This window comes from Eptesicus fuscus, chromosome 9 (assembly GCF_027574615.1).
Source record: "Eptesicus fuscus isolate TK198812 chromosome 9, DD_ASM_mEF_20220401, whole genome shotgun sequence".
Taxonomy (NCBI): Eukaryota; Metazoa; Chordata; class Mammalia; order Chiroptera; family Vespertilionidae; genus Eptesicus; species Eptesicus fuscus.
In genome coordinates, this window is record NC_072481.1 from 44,123,643 (window position 1) to 44,143,998 (window position 20,356).

The 20,356-nt window shown below is 42.9% G+C and overlaps 1 non-coding gene across 1 annotated transcript; it reads right to left on the reverse strand.

The window, feature by feature from the left end:
* Window positions 1–8,271: 8,271 nt before the first annotated feature.
* LOC114230827 (small nucleolar RNA SNORA3/SNORA45 family) lies at window positions 8,272–8,399 on the reverse strand. Its single transcript, XR_003616802.2, has one exon. It is a non-coding gene; the product is annotated as a small nucleolar RNA SNORA3/SNORA45 family (small nucleolar RNA).
* Between the last annotated feature and the right edge of the window lie 11,957 nt (window positions 8,400–20,356).

Below are 20,356 nucleotides of genomic sequence, written 5' to 3' on the forward strand. Positions count from 1 at the left end.
CAAATTGTTTTGATGTCAGCAAAGGAAAACAATGAGGACACCACCTCATGTGGTGGGTGCCAGGGAGTAACATAGACAAAATGCACTGGGGGAGGTGCGCATACAAAGGGCTTTCTGAGCACGGGTGTCAGTGTTGACTGCGGCAGGACTGTGCTTGGGGAGATGTGCCTCCAGGGACCCAGGTGCACAGGAATGATAGAAACCAACGGGTATACGTTGTAGAAGCATTTCCTCAGAATATAAACCATTAGGATCTAAAAGCCTGACTTAGTAAAAAAATCATTTTATAGTGTTTCTGTAACTGTATAGATACGCAGAGGTCGTTTCATAGATCATTTATTCTACAAATATTCAACTATTTTATAACATGATACTTATCATTGAAGCAAGCAATTAACACAGCTTGCCTCCTCCTGCAAGCTCACTCTGACTGCTCCAGACCACCCGCCTACACACTCCCACGAGTCTTCTGTGATTCTTCTCTGTATTCCATAACTCCCTGTGCATGCCTGTGCTATAGCATTGTCCACACTTTTATAATCACTGGGTTGTTTTGTCTTTCTCAATGTCTAGACTGGGAACATCTTGAAGGTAGACACTGCCTTGATTGTCTCTATATGCCCAGGGCCTAGCTGTCTTAGTTTGGGGTTCCCCAGAAGCAGACTCTAAGACAAGCATTCAAGTGCAAGTAGTTTATTTGGGAGATGGTCCCGGAGGACAGCAGGAGGGGAGTGAAGAGAAATAGCAGAGGGAAAGGAGCTGATAAGAATTGTGTTCTCAAGCAAGTTACCAATCGCTCTGGAGAACTTGGGAGGCCGTGTAGAAAGTGCCCCAGTGTTGTCCTACTCAGGGGTGAGGGGCTGGGGCATTTACCACCAATTCCCCATCTGTTGTTGGTTGAGGCTGCTCCTAGGGGCATGAGCTCTCCAGCATTTCTGGCTTGCTTTCCTCACAGATCAATCATGTTCCTGTGAGCTGAAAAAGCCCTCATGCAGAGTAACAGGTGCTTGCTGTGAGCCAAGGGATACGGGTGTGGCACCAACAGCCTCTACTGCACTAGCTCAGTTCCTGGCACCCAGGGGCTGCAGAGGAGGTGTTGGTGGCTTAACATAACAAAACAGCCAAGCGGCACACATTGTTAAGGAACATAATTTAGGTATGGGCTCATGGGCCAACCTCATGTTATTGACATGGCGTCAAGCAAACAGTGAACTATTTATTAGGTCTGGAGGAAGCCTGATTACATTGGGGGCAATGAGTGATGCTTGTTTCTGCAGCAATCATGAACAGAATTGCTGAGAAGAGCAGTGTGACTTCAACCCCTCTCTCTCCTTTGCCCAGTTCACATGTAACCAAATCCCCTGTTAGTGGAGTGATTCCATCTGTGTTTCTTCTCCTGCAGGTGTTGGGGGCTCAATTACCAGCTCTTGCTAATATGTCCTTACTTTCTGAAAGGATCTGAGTTACAGCAGATACTACCTATGAACAATATTTAGTGCATCCAACGAGTTTGTAAATTTACCCACAAAGATGAGGCCTCTACATCTGATCTTCCAGAGAGAGGACAGCCAGCCTCCTTGAACCTCCCTCATGTTTCTGGAAGTCCCTCTGGTTGCCCTTCCAGTTTAAAAGTGACGATACTGATACTAGTCCAGGACTTCCCCTGAACTGGAACTTCTTGAAGCAGAGTTTACATGAACAGCCCCATTCAAGGCCTAACCCCATAAAAATGGACTCAATCCACCCTATAACTTCAAGAAATATGACTCCAGGAAAATAAGAGTAATTCCTCCATGTTCTGATGTATTCATTCTTGCATTTAACTTTAGGGCAGTCTAACGTAGTGGATAAGAGTACAGTTTCTGGCACCAGACTCCCTAGGTGGTGTGCCTCAGTTTCCTCATGCATAAAATATGGATGGTAATAGTTCTCCTCTCATAGGGTTGTAATGAGCCTTAAAGGAGTTAATGCACATAGAACTCTTAGACCACTGTCTCTGAAGAGTTCCCAGCACTATACTAGACACTGAGTGACCAAAGAATGAATTCATTAAACAACCATTTATTGAGCACCAACTCTCTGCAGGTATGGGGGTGCCACAGTGAACAAACCTGGTGCCAGCTCCTGCAGAGTTTACATGATACCTGGGAGCACAGGGAGCGGGATGGACAAAGACCCATCTGACAGGTCCTGGAAATGAGGACGATGCTGAGACCTGGGCACTGGTGGTCAGGCAAAGAGGGTTCCAGGCGGGCATTGGTATATGCCATGTTCTAGAAGTGAGAGATGGCATAACAGAGACACAGGGGGTCACTGTGGCTGTGATGTGGAGGAGAGGGATGATGAAGGGCAGCCTGGAGAGGAAGGCAAAGAGGCAGGTCAGGAAGTGCTGCTCTCTCTCTCCTTGGAACAAATGGTGGGAGGGAAGGAGTAAATACAGCATTTTTTTACTTCTTCCCACTCTTTTGACACTTCGCCCACGTGGCCTGACATTGTGAATTCCTGAGGGCAGGAACCATGGGTCTTCTATTTTTTTGAACCCTTCCTAGCCACTGCCAACCATCTTGGAAACCAGGCCCCGAACTAGCCATTGTTTAGAACCTCTTACACAATCCAAGTTCCAGCGTCATCCTCTTTAGTCTGAGGAGCCCGACTCCATCACCTGCTGAGGACCCTGACACCCAGCCCTGCTCTGGCCAGAGCTCCCCATCACCTTGGACGCACTCCACCCCTGTCCTGAGGCTACAACTAAAGCTTCTCAATGTGCTTTACCTCTTTACCTGGGACACTGGCTCCTAATTTGCCCCTTCATCCCCCACAGCAATTTTATCACCCACCAGACCCTCCTTTCCACTCCAATGCAAATGCCTTGTCTAGACCAACTGTCATACCTTCTTTCCCTCTAGACATAGTGCAGTGGAATAGCAATGGCTTTGGCAGATCTTTGAGACCTAAGAAACATGTATCAGCAGTAATCACTAAAAGAGAGCAAAGTGATTCTGAAGTTGTTTTTCTCTAGAGCAACATGCGTACAGCATCCAGAACAATTAGGTCCTGATTGCCAGGCCAAATTTCCATCAAGACCCTGATGAGTCCAAACCCCTGGAGCTTTGCTCAAGTCACTGATGGAAACAGCAGCCCAGCCCTTTGATGGAATCCCTGCCGTATAATTAGTATGAGTCCATTCATTATCATAGGCCTGGTTCTGTGCGTGTGAGAGAAAGAGTGAGGGCCAAGGAAACGATTAAAAAGTGTAAACAGAAAGGAAGAGCGATTAAAATCACTTAAAAGTCACGAATATAATTACAGGACCGTCTTAACTACTCAAGTTTGGGAAACCCAAACTGAGCTCAGGCAGACTTAATGACGCTGGGTACTGGCTGCAGGGCCACCTTAGGGAGAGCTGTGAAGGGCACCGTCTGTCAATTATTCTCTCTCTCTCTCTCTCTCTCCCTCTCTCTCTCTCTCTCTCTACCTTCCTCCCTCCCTCCCTCCCTCTTTTCCTCCCTCCATTTCTTTATCTCTTTCTCTCCTTCAATCTCTCTCCTTCTCTTTCTCTCTCTCTACCTCCATTTCTTTATATCTCTCTTTCCATCTCTCTCCTTCTCTCTCTCCCTGCCCCCCTCACTACCTGGGCACCTAAGAGTGGAGGATGGAAGGAAGGAAGAGAGGACTGTTGACTCACCACCTGCGGTACATGCCCAGGACTCTGCCAGCTGCTTCCAATCCATTAGCAGGGTGTCAGGAGCACGTGTGTTGGCAGCAGACAGCCTGGCCACCCTGGGCCACCCTGGGCCACCCTGGGCCACCCTGGGCCACCCTGAGCAAGAGGCCCCCATTTCTTTAGGTGTAAAATAGCATTGAAGTGATTGGGAGAGTAGATAAGACAATGTATGTAAAGTCCTAGGCATACAAATGAAGTGCTCAGTAGTCTCTTAATATTATTTCACGTTTTTTCATCACAGGGTGAAGGCGGGCTCTCCTCCCATTTTGTGGATGAAGATACTGGCGTCAGGGACTTTCAGTGGACAGTAAGCTCCACGGAGGTGAAGGCCACGTCCACCTTGGTCACGACACACACAGTTAGGATATGAGAGGCTTCCCTAAATATCTGTGGATGAGGGGGGATTCAAGTTCAACCTGACTGACCCAGAGTCCTTTCCAGTGCCATGTTGCTATTCCCAAACAATCTGTTGCATTTGTGGATAGACATAGAAGAGGAATTAAAGTACAGGCTCAGAAGCCAAACAGCCAGGGTTCAAGTCCCAAGTTATAGAACTATTTTGTGAGCCAACTATTGATATATTTTTTTATGTCTCCCCCACCCCCACCCCTGAGTTACTTACTCTTTTTTTTTTTTTTATATCTATCCCCAAGCATCTCAAAGAGAATAAGGAAAAATAATAATTTGGTGGCTAGAGCCTTAAAAAAAGAGTCCAGTGTCCGGAGGCCAGAATAGTGGTGACAGAAATGAAAAACCTCAGGGACAGAGTTAGGATGGCCTATCTGGGGGTTGTTTTATTAGATGGGAACAAAAACAGCAAAAGGAAAGAGCTTTGGGGAGGGAGCTAATAATTATGGTGTAACTATTGAACACTCACTGTCCTCTGTGTTTTATATGTGGTGTCTCATTTACTCCTCATAAGAGTTCTGGCAGGAAGATTCCCATTTTACAGATAAGGTAACTGAGGGTCAGAAAGGTTAAGCACTTTGGCCAGTTTAACCTGTCTTGTTAAAAGGGAAAACAAAGCTTGTTACCAGGTTAGTTTGGCTCCAAAGACCAGGCTCTTTCCACAAGTACAGTCTGCCTCTCTTTAAGGTAAAAGAAAAAAAAAATCACAGATTTGTCAGGCTTTTAAGTTTACTAAAAAGTAAACTTCTGGTGTTTACTGGGAAGTGATTTCTCTCTCTTTGGAAAGAACACTTGTGCTCATGTTCTGCTCTCTCTCTTCCCTGCCCTCGTTTTAATACTACACACCTACAATGTCACGTGGCATTGTAGATCCCTGCAATTTTATTCTATGGTCAGGCCACAAATTTGAGACTACTTTTAAAAAAGAATCCTTTGTGCTCAACATGAGTTTTTGAAGCAGATAGGTAAATAAGTGCATTTTTTATTATTTTAAAATATCACATTGATTCTGTTTCAGTTAACATGCGGTAAGTAGGTAAGAAGTCAGAGTGCTGGCTTCAAGATTGAGCCCCGTGAAGTTTACAGGCAATCTGCAGCGAAACTAAATCTAACAGCCATGAGACAAAAAACAGCACCATCACTTTACAGGGGCTTTTCCAGGCAACTCCGGAATTCAAGCGTCCAAGTTCAGCCGTGTAATAAAGAGAGTTTATGATGGTTTTCCAATGGAGGTAGAAGATGGAGAAGAGAGCGCTTTTATTAGTGAGCATCCTGAAACCAAAAGCCTCATGAGGAGAGTTTACTAGGTGTGAAAAGTTTGTTTTGCAGAGAAGGGACACTAAACCATAAAGAGAACAAAATCCCTCATTAACCCAAGCAGCCCTAGAAACATTATGCATTGACTCACTTATTCATTCATTCATTATTCCAACAGCTTTTATTGAGTACCTACTATAATGGCAAGCAAATGCCAAGCACAGGAGATGCAAAGCTAACTAAAGTAGGCTTCATGCCCGGAAGAAAAGCTTATCATCTGAGGGGTGAGATAAATATGTGAACAGTGATTATCATGCAAATGCTCTATTTGAGACTTTTATACTAAGAGCAACAATAGCTAATGTTCATTGGGTGCTTACAACATGCCTTACCTGGCTTTAAGCACTTTCTATGTTATTAACTTATTTATTCCTTACAGCAGCCATATGAAGTAGACACTGTTAGGAATGCCATTTTACAGATGGGGGTTGACAAGGTGCGACCTAGGGAAGATATTGAAGGGATCTGCCTGTGTTCTGGATCTTAAAGAAGGACCAGGAGTGTGGGAACAGGGAAGCGCATTCTTCACCCAGGGAACAGGATAAGCCAAGGCAGAAAGGAGCCCAGAAACATGGTGTCTCCAGGGAACTAAGAGCAAGTCTGCGACTACAGTACATGGGAGTCAGAGACGAGACAGGCTGTGAAGGGCCTTATGGGTCATGATAAGGAGTTTGGACAATAAGGAACCAAATGAGGATCGTAAGCAAAGGACTCAAGATAACTTTGCAATTAACTTTGGCAGAGTGCACTACAGGGGAGAAGATTTAAAGTAGGGACAATAGTTAGGAGGTTAATCTAGTAATGGAGATGAGAGATGTGACCTGATTGGTAGGATGACGAGAAGGGGATTTGAGCAATTTTATAAATACAGCATTTAGTTATATGTCTGGTTATGGCTCTAGGTAGGAAGTATCAACATACTAATCCTTGGATTGGTAGGCAATACAAACATTTTGTCAAATGACTTCTTTGAGTGAACCTGGACTCATTCATTTTTACCTGACAAACACTAGTACACATTTTAAAGGGGCCTTGTATGGTACCTGGTACATGGTAGATGCTGAAAATTACACATCTGTACACACACTGGCCTAATAATTTGGGGCCACCCTGAACCTCAAAGCTAAAAGCCATTTATTTAATTGAGCACAGTTTTCACTAATTTTTTAAGGTAACATCTTAAATTAGTTATAGAGTACAAGTTAGTTCTGTTCAAATTTAAGGAAATTGAGAGTCTTTCCCTGGCATAAAACATTGCTCCTTAATCTCTTATTGTGTTTAATATATTACCTCTGCCATCCTCTTTTAGCAACAGAGAAATTGGGCAACAGAGATTCCAAGCTACCTGCCCGATGCCACACAGCAAGATGGTGTAAAAAATGTTCAATATTTATCTATCCATCATATGTTCCCTTCTAATGTAGCTTCTCCTTCCACTTTAAGAGAGAATTAGAAGATTGTGGAGAAAGAGGGAAAACAAATTCTGCATAAAAGAAAACATTTTTTAAAAATACAAATGTGGCCTAATTTAGTTTCCAATCCATGTCTCCACCTTCAGCTTTTGAAGAAAAAAAAAAAAAAAGGTTAAAATGCAATTCTCCAAAACGAAGTTATTCGATAGAGGAATATTAACCTCCTCACCCCTTGTACTTTGACTCGTTTTATCTCCTTTTCATTTTTGTTTGTGGGTCTCTTCATTTTGGTGAGGCCAGGCATGTTGCTAGGTAACCAGTCCATCACGGGCCAGCATGCTAGTTTGTCTGGCTGGCCCCGGTGGCAGACTTCCCTAGCGCTAGCTGCCGGCAATGCAGTCTCTTACATAAAGCATTTATCACCGAGCAGGCACCGTAATGGCCACTCAGTGGAGGGGAAATTGAGCTGACCCGAAGGCCAAAGCTGTTAGGGAGACTGGTGGGAAGGGTAAGAGGGTCACAACACCCTTTTCCCACCCACTTAGTGGGCAGTGAGCGCTAGCACAGCCCAGCCACTGTTTTCACTAACATATCCTGAGGCTTTGCACCTGAAATAAATGTTTGCTTGACATTAAAGATTAAAAAAAAAAAAAAGGCGAAAAAATAAAATCGGTTTGTTCCAAGAACAATGAGCTATGTGATTTAAAGTTAGCCAAAGTTTCCTCAAGATTTGATTTTTTGGTAGTTACACTGAAGGGGAGGTTTGCAGAGGAAGTGGGGTGGTTCTCAATAATTCGTATGTATATTCTGACTGTGGTCATACAAACATTTATTTACCCAGGTCCTTAAATATGAAAGTAGAGAAATCAAAATCTCTGTGCTTTTTAGTGTTCGTTTTTTTTTTCTTCTTTCTCTCTCCTATAAATGGCACCAGCTTTACAAGTATCAAATGCTGGTCATCACCAAATTGATATTGTTTTCCATTTTCTGTTTAATTGCATGATGACCACTTCTTTCAATATTTATTTATATTTAGCATGAGATAAAGTTTAAAATGCAAACCAGGAATTTTTAAAAAATGTACTTAATTGTACTTTGGCAATACTGAATAACAATAACGTGTTTGGATGTAATACTTACCTATACAATATTATAGTTTTTTTTTCTGGAAACATTCAGATTTCTTTTTCTTTTATGTGAATAGATACAAAAAAAAATGGCATTACAAAAATAAAAAATACACGAATAATGCATGTAAGGATAAAGATCATTATAAATAGTGAGAAGGTTATACACAACCATATTTTATATTAGCAGGGTAGAAATCTTGGCAAGCTTCAATTGTGTGTGGGGGGAGGTTGGGGGGACAGAAATTCCTGCCCCAGATTGTTTGTTTTTCTTTTTTTTTCCCTATGTTTCTGATCTGGGCACTACCGGGGGCACTTGCTGCCCTTGTCAGTGAATCAAGACCAGCAGATTCTCTCCGAGAACTCTAGCACGCCAGGACAATAGCTGTCAAGATGTTTGTTTTTCTTAATCAACTAGTCTCTGTATCATTTGTGTTAGAATTGGACAATTATATGTAAAATTAGATAAGGGCTTTTAAATGTTCTTGTATGAAAAAGTAAGCACTAAATATTATCCAATATTTCATTTTTTATTATCTTTGTTATTAAACAATGTGTAATCTCAAGGTTCTTCTTTACTAGGGTGTAAACCAGGCGTCCTCAAACTACGGCCTGCGGGCCACATGCGGGTGTTTTTGCCGTTTTGTTTTTTTACTTCAAAATAAGATATGTGCAGTGTGCATAGGAATTTGTTCATAGTTTTTTTTAAACTATAGTCCGGCCCTCCAACGGTCTGAGGGACAGTGAGCTGGCCCCCTGTTTAAAAAGTTTGAGGACTCCTGGTGTAAACTCTTCTCTTTTTTTTTTTTTTTTTTCAAATGTGGACCACATAACCACCTATCAGAAATCCTCACGCTAAATGTATTAACAGCGTGATTTTGGCCACATGGCTTCCTTTCTCTAAGTCCCAGTTTTCCCACCAGAGAAGAGGGGAAGGGAAGTATCTGCCCCAAGTTGTCTCCCTGAGTAGTTGAGGGGATCAGACAAGTTGTTAGCTTTAGAACACTATATAGACATGAAACAACAATTTTATTACTGTGGAAATTAAAAGGTTTGGAGAAACTGAAACAATGAGAAGTAGGTTTTCAATAGCACTCAATATTCTCTCATTTTGGACAGATTTAGGCTTCTTGCCTTGGTGAGATGCCAAAGTTACAAGCCCATTACAGCTTGTGTTCCTTTTGACCAATTAGCCTCCTTTGATGCATAGATAAGAGGAGTTGCTGCGGCTTTTCTTCAGAAATGGGACAGAGTTAAGAGCACAAGAAGGGCCCTTTTCTTCACTCTGGGCTCCACTGTCTTCAAACAACAATATTTAACCAACAAAAGAAGAGACCAAGTCAATCTCAGTTTTAGTGATTCCCTTGAAAGTCATCAAATAAAAACGTGAACTTTAAAATTGATCAGGATTAATTTCACTGACACTGTATCATAACATATATCTCTTCAGAGACTCATTTGTTGGGCTGCAGATGCAAAGAAAGTAAGGCAAGAAATAAATCAGAATACAATAAGGCAATTAGACTTTTGCCATTGATAGAATACTAAAAATGTCTGATTTATCAAAGCATTAACAAACAGAAGTAAACACAAGACTTATATTTTCTTACAAAACACCTAGAGAGGAAGATTAAAATAATAACCACAGCCATGTGTATCAATAAATTTAATTTATACATATCGCTCCATTGCCAAAAGATGCTCTTTCATTTGCTCATTTGACGAGTGCAACAGTAAGGGATGATTTACCAATACACGTGCCACTCTGACGTGTAACTGCTGTTCTCATCGCTGTGGACATTTCCCCACCCAGATGAGAGAGCTCTACTGAATGTGAAGTACAGCTTAATCAGTAAAGTTATTTAGTCTTTTCCTGTTCTCATTATCTTCCATCTGAAATTAAATAAATGTATTTATAGTGGTTTTCTGCATAGTGATCTCAATCCCAGTGTGGTTACAGTAAGAATAATAGTTACCTGTGCCAGGCCTTGTCCTAAGTGCTTACATATATTATCTCATTTCATCCTGACCACAGCCCTATGAAGTTGACACTATGATTATCCCCAGTTACAGTCTGATAGAGGAATGGCAACTCACTTTTAATAAATGTCCAAGTCAAGATTTGGACCCAGGCTGGTCCAACTCCAAAATATGTGCTCATCATCACTACAATGTAATTACTTCAAAACATGTACTTGGAAGTCTTGGGAATCAAATTTTATTCAAGACAAATGGTGATGCTCATTATAGAAACTGTATAAGTTAGTACAGGCTAATTAATGCATAAAAAGTTAAATTTTGATCAAAGAATTTTAATGGTGAAAGAACCTCAGGAGCCACTGAAATTAAACCTTCATTTCTCAGGTGAAGAAGTGATTATGACAGTGCATGATTTACCTAGAAGCACATCTAAGGTTATAAAATGGAACTATGATTGGGTGATTGTTCCATTAAGTTGTTGCCGTACACTTGCCTCAAAGAGCTACCATATTGAAAATATTATTCAGTAAAAAACACTTCTACCTATTCAAAACATATCTCCTGCAAAATGTGGGAGAGCCATATTAGAAGTCAGGGGAAATCGACCTATTTCATTCTACACCAGCCTCTTGCATGCCAGCCCCCATGCCAGGCACTGGAACATAGAGATGAAGTGCTTTCAATCTGGGCTTTGCACCATACTAAAAATCATAGAAATTCTTATGGATTTTAAGTAATTTACTAGAAATTTAATTTCAAAGACCTAGAGAAAGCCTGAGGTTAATCTAAATAATTTATGTGAACATTAAAATGAATGGTAATCCCTGAGTGTGGCAAAGGTCGACCTCACCAGCAAAAGGTGACTGTGTCTGAAGCCATTTTCCCCTTGGAGGTGGTGATGGAAGCAAACTTCTTAGACCAAATGCCCCTTCCAAACATCAACAACAACAATCTACCCTAGGAAATGTTGAACTGCTTTGTGATTCTGTCCCCAAATAGTCAATTAAGCAAGATTCTCTAAAAGATCTGGCAGGTGAAATCATCATATCTATATATATAAAAGGCTAAGTGACCGACCGTATGTCTGTCCTATCGTCTGACCAACTGACCGGCCGGCTGGTACATATGATGCACACTGGCAATCTATATATATAAAAGCCTAAGCGACCGAATGATTGAATGACCGAACGACCAAATGACCAGTTGACTGGTTGCTATGACACGCACTGACCACTAGGGGGCAGACACTCAATGCAGGAGCTGCCCTCTGGTAGTCAGTGAGCTCCCACAGCCAACCTCCCCCAGCCGGCCAACCTCCTGCCATCCCTCCCACCAGCCGGCTGGCCCCCTAAATTAGCCCCAATCGCCGGCCAGGTCGAGGGACCCCACCCGAGCACAAATTTGTGCACTGGGCCTCTGGTTTAAAAATAAATGTTGACGCGCGCATGCACGATACGTATAAAGCTCTTGCTGGCACCAATCGCACGCATGTGTTTCGATCTGTCATTGTCGATCGTGAATTTGGTTGTTTTTGTTAACATTCTAAAGCTAAAAGAAAGCAGTGTCATCGACAGAATATGTCTGAAGACTAACTATTGGCACAATGTGCCTCTGAAGATGAAAGAAGCCGGCATCGAATTTCTTAATAATATTACTCCTTCAGGAATGCCGTGTCATAAATTAAAATTGAAAGTAGGTGCAATCCTCATGCTACTGAGAAATCTTAATAGTAAATGGGGTCTTTGTAATGGTACTAGATTTATTATCACAAGATTGTGACCTCACATAATCAAAGTTGAAGTATTAACAGGATCTGCGGGAGGAGAGGTTGTTCTGATTCCAAGAATTGATTTGTCCCTGTCTGACACTGGCCTCCCATTTAAATTAATTCGAAGACAGTTTCCTGTGATGCCAGCATTTGTGATGACTATTAATAAATCACATGGACAAACTCAGAGGAGGAATATTCCTACCTGAACCCATTTTCAGATAGTCAATTATATGTTGCTTTCTCTTGATTTCAAAGAGCATATGACATTAAAGTTAAAGTTGTAAATACTTCATCACAAGGGAAATTAGTCAAGCACTTTGAAAGTGTTTTCACTCCTAATGTGGTATACAGGAAGATATTAGAATAAGTTTAATCAATTTATCAGTCATTGTTTTTATCAATGTTGTTTTTAAATCATGTTTTTGTTGTTTTTATATTATGTCTTTAATTTTGTTATATCATGTTCTTATTGTTTATTAATCAATTTATATATTATTTTCATATACATTTTACTAATTTTCTTCCATCTCTGACACTTCTATTATAGAAAAAGGGCAAATAGTGATATTAAAATATTTCTTCTAATTAATTTCCTTTCAATGTGTATGAATCCGTGCACTGGGCCACTAGTGATTATATAAAAAGATATTTAAAGAAATAATAATCAAACAAATAATCAACAAATTTTGAAGTGATGAAAAGAGAATGTCTATAAATAGCAGTATGTATAAACTTAACCAGTTCAATCTTCTGGTGAGCAAATCTGGAGTTTCAGTGATTTGTCCAAGGTCACACAGCTTGATAGGGGCAGAACCAGGTGTAGAACCAAGTTCCCTTTACCCATTTCCATGCTTTTGCCACAACCTCAGGTTGCTTGGACAAATATCAATGCACAGTATATACACAGTAAGACAGAAAAGGAGTAGGAAATTGGCACACTCATTGGATTATGTGTATATGCCAAGATGGAATAAAACTCACAGTACAAGTTCAATCTGATTTTTACAATAAAGCTACAAATTCCTAATTTCAAAGTTACTTTGAACGTGTCGACAAAAAATTTTCATACTAGGCAAATAATGAAACACACTGTCAGATCAGCCGTTGACACGAACCTATCAGCATTAAAATGTAAGACATAAACTGTTCAGTGCACTGTTTTTAATACCTAACATTTTCCTCCACACAGTATAGAATGACCCAAATTTGTCATTAGCACGATAGGTTGCTTATCATAAATGCCCTCAAATGTTCAAATTACTCTGCCTGTCATGGAAAGTCAAATGAAGACAAAACAAGGATTGGAAATATTATGATATTTTGAAAGTGACAGTTTCTTTGCGGTTGACTTTCTGTATTATAAATTCCTCGGGATGGAGATTTTCTTCTTCATTTGGCACATTTATCAGCTGCAAACTATTACATGTCTGTGTAAAGATTAGCAATAAAGAAATCCCAAGTATATGAAATAGAAACCAACATGTAGTAAGAAATTCAATAACATATTTGTTAAATGAATGAATGATTATTTTCTTCAATCACTTTCCAACTGATATCAGGCAAACTGCATTTACAAAAAGGTACAGTATTGTTTTAAACAGGTAATCTTTGAGTTTTCTTGAGGAGAATAAGCTCTCCCTAATTCATACTTTATCAAGCTCTCTCTAATTCATACTTCAAAATATAATAACCCTATATTACAATAATATAATTATGTAATGGTGTTCTGTCACAATTTTTTCTTCCAATAGGACACCATTCTGTTTTTTTTCTTTTAATTTATCTTTATTGTTGAAAGTATAATAGATGTCTCCCTTTTCCCCCTCATTGCCCCTCAGAGGAGCACAAACTAGAATTTAAAAGAGTGTTAGAAATAGAAAAGTCTAATTATCTTATACTAGAGGCCCCGTGCATGAAATTCGTGCACAGGCGACAGTGTCCCTCAGCTCAGCCTGCACCCTCTACAATCTGGGACCCCTCGAGGGATGTCCGACTGCCCGTTTAGGCCCGATCCTGGTAGGATTGGGCAGTCGGACATCCCTCTCACAACCCAGGACTGCTGGCTCCCAACTGCTCACCTGCCTGCCTTCCTGATTGCCCCTAACTGCTTCTGCCTGCCAGCCTGATCACCCTTTAACCACTCCCCTGCCAGCCTAATTGATGCCTAACTGCTCCCCTGCCAGCCTGTTTGCCCCTAACTGCCCTCTCCTGCAGGCCTGGTCACCCCTAACTGCCCTCCCCTGCAAGCCTGGTCCCCCTCAACTGCTCTCCCCTGCAGGCCTGGGTCCCCCCCAACTGCCTTTCCCTGCAGGCCCGGTCACCCCCAACTTCCCTCCTCTGCTGGCCTGGTCACCCCTAACTGCCATCCCCTGCAGGCTTGATCACCCCTAACTGCCCTCCCTTGCAGGCCTGGTCCCTCCCAACTGCACTCTCCTGCTGGCCATCTTGTGGTGGCCATCTTGTGTCCACATGGGAGCAGGATCTTTGACCACATGGGGGAAGCCATCTTGTGTGTTGGAGTGATGGTCAATCTGCATATTACTCTTTTATTAGATAGGATAGAGGCCTGATGCATGGGTGGAGGCCAGCTGGTTTGCCCTGAAGGGTGTCCCAGATCAGGGTGGTGGTTCCCTTGGGGTGTGGGGCGGCCTGGGCGAGGGGCCTGTGGTGGTTTGCAGGCTGGCCATGCCCCCCGGCGACCCAAGCGGAGGCCCTGGTATCTGGGATTTATTTATCTCCACTCAGGCTACAATTGAAACTTTGTAGCCTGAGTGGAGCCAAGCCTTCTGCTCACTCCGTGGTGGCAGCCATTTCTGTTGGGATTTATTTATCTTTTATAATTGAAACTTTGTAGCATTAAGCGGAGGCCAAGGCAGGCCAGGGCTGCAGAAGCTTGGCTTCCTCCATCGCCGGGGGCAACCCTAGCCTCCTGCTCTCTCCAGCTCTGTGGCTGCCACCATTTTTGTTGGGATTTATTCATCTTCTATAATTGAAACTTTGTAGCCTGGAGTGAAGGCCTGGGCTGGCCAGGGTGTGCAGAAAACTTGGCTTCCTCCATTGCTGGGGAAACCCAAGCCTCCCTCCTGCTCTCTCCGTGGCCGCAGCCATCTTGGTTGGGTTAATTTGCATACTCGCTCCTGATTGGCTTGTGGGCATGGCTTGTGGATGTAATGGAATGATGGTTAATTTGCATATTGCTCTTTTATTTGATAGGATCTTTTTTTTAAAATATATTTTATTGATTTTTTACAGAGAGGAAGAGAGAGGGATAGAGAGTTAGAAACATCGATGAAAGAGAGACATCAATCAGCTGCCTCCTGCACAACCCCCACTGGGCATGTGCCCGCAACCAAGGCACATGCCCTTGACCGGAATCGAACCTGGGACCCTTGAGTCCGCAGGCCGACGCTCTATCCACTGAGCCAAACAGGTTTCGGCAGGATCTTCTTAAAATATCAACCATCAGGACTCCAATGACCTCTAATATCTTTATGATGACCATGAAGTTGAGATTCCTTGGACAAGGCAGGAGTTTGGTGGTAGGGGGTGGGGCGGAGGGAGAGGACGGGAAGGTCTGACCCCTGTGCAGTTGAAAATCGACTTGTAACTTTTGACTCTAACTAATCCTTATAATACAGGAAAATAGTCATCAAACTTCCAGGTCAACAATTTATTCAACAAACATTTCTTTTTATTTTTAAAATATATTTTATTGATTTTTTACAGAGAGGAAGGGAGAGGGATAGAGTCAGAAACATCGATGGGAGAGAAATATAGATCAGCTGCCTCCTGCACACCTCCTACTGGAAATGTGCCCGCAACCAAGGTACATGTCCTTGACTGGAATCAAACCTGGGACTTTTCAGTCCACAGGTTGATGCTCTATCCACTGAGCCAAACCAGTTAGGGCTCTTTTTCTTTTTTTTTTAATGGGAAAAGGTATTCATTGATTGAACGGCTCTATAATATAGCATCAATTTTATAATATTAAAGAAATATGGGGCTACTTCTTGAAAGTATTAAAAATATTAAGTGACTATGGAACTAACAGTTCTTCCAGTTGCCATAGGATTCAAAAATATTTTTAATTTATCTGGTCGGCAAACATTTCTTGAGTAACTACCATGTGCCATGGTACATTTTAAAATGAATAAAACATAGTACCTGCCCTCATAAACAAATTCTGTATTGTTCCAGTGAAAATTAAATGGAAATGACAAGTTATGTTATTAGAATAGATAAGACATATTAACGATGGTAGACCAATGGCTGGGATGGACAATGGGATTGGTCTATCCCAGGTGTAAGCATTATCTGTAGAGAATTTAAAAACCTGAGCACATCTTGGTCTACTCTTATCACCATTCACCAGCAATTCTAAATAATGATTGGACTGGGTTGAACAGTGCCCTCCCCATTCATGTTCTTCCCAGAAACTCAGAATGTGATGCTCCCTGGAAATAGGGTTGTTGCAGATGTACTGAGTTAAGATGAGGTCATACTAGAGTAAGGTGGGTCCTTAATCCAATGACTGGTGTCTTTATTTTCTTAATGGTGTCTTATTTCTCCAAATGAAGAAGAGGGAAAGAAACACTGAGGCAGACACAGATGAGGAGACAATACCATAGGACTGTGATGTGTTGGTCTGATGTATCTATAAGCCAAGGAACAGCAAGGATTGCCAGCAATTGCCTGAAGCTCGGAGAGAGGGATGGAGCAGACTCTTCCTCGGTGCCTCCAGAAGGAACCAACCTTGCCAACACCTTGTTTTCTGGATTTCAGATTTCGAGCCTCCAGAACTGTGAGACAATAAACTCCTCTTTTTTTTTAAGCTGCTCAGTTCATGGTACTTGTATAGCAGCCCTGGGAAATGAATACAATGACCATTCTCAAACCCTGCCCTCTTTATACATTGATGAGTATAAATAATACAATATGATAGTTATTAAAGTACTAGAGGCCCAGTGAATGAAATTTGTGCATGAAGAGGAGGGTCCCTCAGCCTGTGGTTAATTTGCATATTACTCTTTTATTAGATAGGATCTTCTTAAAATATCAACTATCAGGACTCCAATGACCTCTAATATCTTTATGATGACCATGAAGTTGAGATTTAAAAAATGATAGTTGATCCTTGGACAAGGCAGAAGTTCGGTGGCGGGGGGCAGGGCGGGGGCCTGGCCTGCACCATCTCCAATCCAGGACCCTTCAGGGGCTGTGGGATTGGGCCTAAACTAGCAGTCAGACATAACCGCTCACCTGCCTGCCTGCCTGATCACCCCTAACGCCCTCCCCTGATGGCCTGATCACCTCTAACTGCTCTCTCCTTCTGGCCTGATCGCCCCTAACCACTCCTGCCTCGGCCCCCACCACCATGGCTTTGTCCGGAAGGAGGGCGGGGGCCTGGCCTGCACCATCTCCAATCCAGGACCCTTCAGGGGCTGTGGGATTGAGCCTAAACTAGCAATTGGACATAACCGCTCACCTGCCTGCCTGCCTGATCACCCCTAACGCCCTCCCCTGATGGCCTGATCACCTCTAACTGCTCTCTCCTTCTGGCCTGATCGCCCCTAACCACTCCTGCCTCGGCCCCCACCACCATGGCTTTGTCCGGAAGGAAGGCAGGACTACCGGAAGATGTCCAGTTGACCCAGTCTAATTAGCATATTACCCTTTTATTAGTCTAGACTAGAGGCCCAGTGCATGATTGAATCATGCACGTGTAGGGTCCCCTACACGCTTTCGCTTTCGATCGGCACGGCGGAGGCTTCTGAAAGGCCTGGTGCCAGAGCGGACAGGCACCCAGCTCCCACACTTTCGCTTTCGATCACGGGGGAGCTGGGTGCCTGTCCGCTGGTACACCAGGCCTTTTGGAAGCCTCCAGCGCGGCGGAGGCTTCTGAAAGGCCTGGTGCTGGAGCAGACAGGCACCCAGCTCCCCCGCTTTTGATGGTCTGTGGTGGGACGTGAGCTCGCTGCCCCAGAGGCCCCTTCTATTCCGCAGCACAGCCATGGTGCAGATGCTGAGCTCACGCTGCTGCTGGCGATGTGAGCTCAGCGTCCTGCCGGCCCAATCGGCTACCCCGGCCACCCCAAGTCCTGCCCCCTGCGCCTCCCTCTGGCCCAATCGTGGGCATAGCGGAGTGATGGTAATTTACATATTACCATTTTATTAGGTAGGATATCTTGTGGCTTGTAAGTAGAAAAATAGCCTGGAAGTTGAAAGAGACATGCAAATGTGTACATAATTCAATACAATATGGTAAGGGCTGTGATGGAGCTGTACATGGGCATGAATGTATCACAAAGAAGGTGGGGATCCAGGCCTGTACAAAGGGCAAGTTTAGGAAAAAGCTGATGAGTCCAATTTTCCTGGGACAGGTCATTGTGTGAAGGAAAAGAAAGGGGTGGAAAGAAAGGTGAGGCTCTACTCATAGAATGCCTTTAAAAATGAGGCTTTATCTGGTGCTCTGAACTCTCACTAGTCAAAGCAGAATTGGCGTTACTGGAAGTTTGTTAGAAATGCAGAAACCACTCTGAGAAACACTGCCCTAGGCCCTTCCTACTGAGACTGTGGTCCTGAGACCAACAGCATGTGCATCACCTGGATGCTTGTTAGAAAGGTGGACCCATCCCAGACCTAGCAAAGCAGAATCGCATCTAACACGATGCCCCGCTGACTCATTTGTATGCTGAAGTTGGGAAGCATTGTTCCAGGGGCTATTATGCCTCTGTTGAGTCATGAAGAGCAGAAGTAAATGGGTGAGAAGCTGGCGAAGGTGGGAGGGTCTTCAGAAGGAACAGCTTAAGCAAAGACAATGAGGAATAACAGCAACAACAACAAAAAAAAAACGGCAGCTCAATAGCCAGGCACAGTGCTACACTTTCTATGTACTTATCTTTTCATCTCCCCAGCCACCCTGTGGTTTTGTCATACTGTTTTTCAGACAACAGAGACAAGAGGTAGAACGGTGGATACCAGCCAATGTCACACAGCTAGCAAATGCTAGAGAGGGGATCTGGACCTAGGATTCCTCAGCTCCTGTCTAATATCCCAGGCCTCCATGACTTCGCATAGCAAATTCCCTCTACCTGAAATACCCTTCTTAATCTGTTAAAATCACATGCATTCTTCCAGACCCAGCTCAAAAGTCACCTCCCTTGTGTCCTCCTTCCTAGTTTCCCATTCAGTTACACACTCTTTGGGTCTCTCTAACATCTCTTTTATAACACACTAGAGGACTGGTGCATGAAATTTGTGCATGGGGTTGGGGACCTCAGCCCAGCCTGCACCCTCTCTAATATGGGACCCCTTGGACATCCGTCTAGCAATCCAGGACTGCTGGCTCCTAACCACTCACCTGCCTGCCTGCCTGCCTGATCACCCCTAACTGCTCTCCCCTGCCAGCCTGATTGCCCCTAACTGCCTCTGCCTTGGTCCCTGCCACCGTGGCTTTGTCCAGAAGGACATCCAGAAGATGTCCAGTCTACCCGGTCTAATTAGCATATTACCCTTTTATTAGTATAGATAATAGAAGTTGTCATGGTCTGGTTTATTTAGTGTTTGTCTTTCCCCTTCTCATCCCCACACAGAACATGAGGCATGTGTCATTAATCTTAGTCTTCCCACTAGAAACTTAATATTTGGTGCTTAATACCTAGTAGACATGAATGCACATTTGTTAAAGTTGGCCCTGGGGGTCAAGTCTGGTTGCATCCTTGACTAACTGTGTGAACCTGAGCAAATTCTTGAACCCCTCTGTCTTTGGTGTTCTCCTCGGTAAAATGCCAATAATGAAAACTACTCATAATGTTGCAGCCATGATGAAAGAGATGATTTAGCAGGAACACATGATAAATACTTTTTAAAGGAACAAAAGAGTAAGGTACCCTGGTGTAAAAGTAAACACTAGTAATCAAAGCTACCACTTATTATGTGCCAGGCCCTATTTTAGGTAGGACATATACATTACCTCATCATTTTTCAAATATCACCCTGTTATTATTATTATCATCATTCTCTTTTAAGAAGTAATTACACTGAGGCCTGTACAGTTTAAGAAGTTTACCTAAGGTCAACAGGAGAGCCAGATTGGGACTCCCATCCAAATGAGTTCAAACCCTTAGCTTCCAGAAAAAAAACAAAGAGCACCACATTAAGTACCACCTACCATGGGTGTACCAGCCCATCCAAACATCACACCACTGCACTTTAGTCCCCAGAGATAGTTATTTTTTTAATCAAATTTGCATAAAACCTTAAAAAACCTAAGCACTTTTAAATTATACTCCTTAATACTAGAAAAATACAGCTGTCAGTGGTCACAGGAGAGTTGGCTGCTCTTGATGAAATACAAGCTGTGTTAACGGGAGGCATGTGAACACTGCTTGTTGCTGTTACACTGTGGGTATAACTAAAACAGGCAAGAGCAAGCCTCCCACGTTCAGTGAGATGTTTACAGACTGGCAACTTAATAGCAATAAAAGCTGTAACCCAAGTATGAGTGATATTCTTTTGATGTCAGCTACATGGAGTCCTTCCTGGTACAGTAGCCGGATCTTTTTTTCTTTTTAAGGCAGTTGGATTATAACATTGAAAAGTGCTTTTCTTTACTAGA